At 49.4% G+C, this 2,004-nt stretch overlaps 1 long non-coding RNA gene across 3 annotated transcripts; it reads right to left on the reverse strand.

Annotated features, from left to right (window-relative positions):
- Positions 1 to 504: 504 nt before the first annotated feature.
- On the reverse strand, positions 505 to 1,694 carry LOC113900720. 3 transcript variants are annotated; one of them, XR_003513229.1, is made up of 3 exons: positions 1,529 to 1,694; positions 1,259 to 1,350; positions 505 to 1,062 (listed from the first exon to the last, which is right to left on the reverse strand). It is a non-coding gene; the product is annotated as an uncharacterized LOC113900720 (long non-coding RNA). The 3 variants fall into 3 exon arrangements; XR_003513230.1 differs by having other exon boundaries at positions 1,259 to 1,353; XR_003513228.1 differs by having other exon boundaries at positions 1,259 to 1,694.
- Positions 1,695 to 2,004: the final 310 nt, after the last annotated feature.

Here is a 2,004-nt window from a genome sequence, read left to right on the forward strand (position 1 = left end):
AGGTCTATTCTGAATGGTCTTGTGTAGAGGAAGACCCACACTTCACACACATACAACCTGTAGCATTTCACATTAAGGATATCAAGGAGACAGCACTTATTTGATAGTCGGGAGTCCTATGTTCTAATCCCATCTCTGTCAGCTGTCAGCCTTGGGGACATCATTCACCCTGCTGGACCTTGCAGACAAATACAAGAATTACACTAGATGGGCATTTTCTCCAAGTAGAGTCACTGGAGCTCAGCTATAAAAATCACCTAGCTGGAAAACTACAGTGAGATACCATCCGACACCCATGAGAATGGCAAATATCAAAAAATTGACAATGCTAAATGCTAACAAAGAAGAGCAACTGGAACTCTCCTACATTGCTGGTAGGGATGCAAGATTGTAAACTCACTTTGGAAAAGTTTGGCAGTAGCCACTAAAGCTAAATACCTTCCTTAGCAGTTCTACCCTTAAAAGATATTAAAACATATGTTTGGAAAAAAGACTTGCACAAAATGATCGTAGCAGCTTTATTTATAACAGACAAAAATTGGAAATAGTCCAGGTGCCCATCAACAGGTGAACAGATAAACCATTAATAAAAAGAAATAAACACGGGTGATACGTGGGTGGATCTCAGACACATTCCACTGAATGACAGAAATCAGAAACAAGAGTGGATACGGTATGACTCCACGTATTATGAAGTCCCAAAACAGGTGAAACTGAACAGATGATGACAGAAGTCAGAACAGTGTTTGCCTGGGGGCTGGAGGGTGGAGTGGGGAGACTAGAAAGAAAATCCAGGGAAATTTCTGGAGAGATAGAATTGTTCTAAATCTGCGGTTCAGCATGCTAAGTCTCATCAGTCCTGACTCTTCTAGATTCTATAGACTGTAGCCCTCCAGGCCCCTCTGTCCATGGGATTCTCCAGGCAAGAATAACTGGAATGGTTTGCCATTTCCTTCTCCAAGGGATCTTCCCCACCCAGGGATCCAACCAATGATTCTTCTGTCTCCTGCATTGGCAGGCAGGTTCTTTACCAGTAGTGCCACCTGGGAAGCCCCTCGAAATCTAGATGGAATGAAGGTAACATAGATGTATGTATATATATTTGTCAAAGTGCATGGAACTGTACACTTAACATCTACACAGGTACAACACTTTCATACTACAGTTTTTTTTAAAATAAACCATATTGCAAAAAAATATATATCTGCATGTCACTATTATACTTTAATTTTTTAAAAAATATAATCATCCAGACTACCTGTTCAAATACAGCTTCCCGGGCATCCCAGACCTACTGAGTCAACTGGTCCTCTGGAAAAGGGCCCGGCGATCGGCATTCTGAACCGGTCCCTGCTTTGGCAAGAGCGTGAGATGTAAGACCCACGTCCCGGAGAAGGGCGGGGCGGGGGCGGGAATCCCCACACGCTGCTCCCCCGCCCACGACCCACAGCACACGATCCCACCGCACACTTGGCGCCTCACACTCTCCCCAAGCCCCCCAGTCCTCTGTCCAGTCGCCCCTGGTAACCGAGAAAGAGCAGGAAAAGCCTCAAAGTACAGCCGCCCGGGAAGGGGCCGTCCACAGTGTCAGCGAGACAAGGGCAAATACAAAATGCGGGGTAATTGGCGGTTTTCTAATTCGCGGCCCTTTGTGCGGCCGCGCGGAGCCGGCGGCCGCGCTCCCAAGCCCCGGCCTTTCAGTCGCCGGGGGCCCGGGCCGCCGCGCTCCCCGCGCTCCGCAGCGCATAATTAATCGGGCTTCACAGGGCCCAGGACAAAGGCGCCCATTCACCCCGCCGCTCCTCCCCCCGGGGATATTGTTATTTCTAAAAACTGCAGCCAGCTGGGCCGCAGAGAAACGTCAGCTCTGTGGGAGAATGAGAGGCCAGGCCGCGAAGGAGAGAGGGAGCTCTGTGTCCGCGCTCCGAGCAGGATTAGAGGGCCGGGGGAGCCTGGGGTGGGCAGGGGGCCCGGGGTCTTTTCTCAAGTCTGCACGACTCCTCA

This window comes from Bos indicus x Bos taurus, chromosome 11 (genome assembly GCF_003369695.1).
Source record: "Bos indicus x Bos taurus breed Angus x Brahman F1 hybrid chromosome 11, Bos_hybrid_MaternalHap_v2.0, whole genome shotgun sequence".
Classification (NCBI taxonomy): domain Eukaryota; kingdom Metazoa; phylum Chordata; class Mammalia; order Artiodactyla; family Bovidae; genus Bos; species Bos indicus x Bos taurus.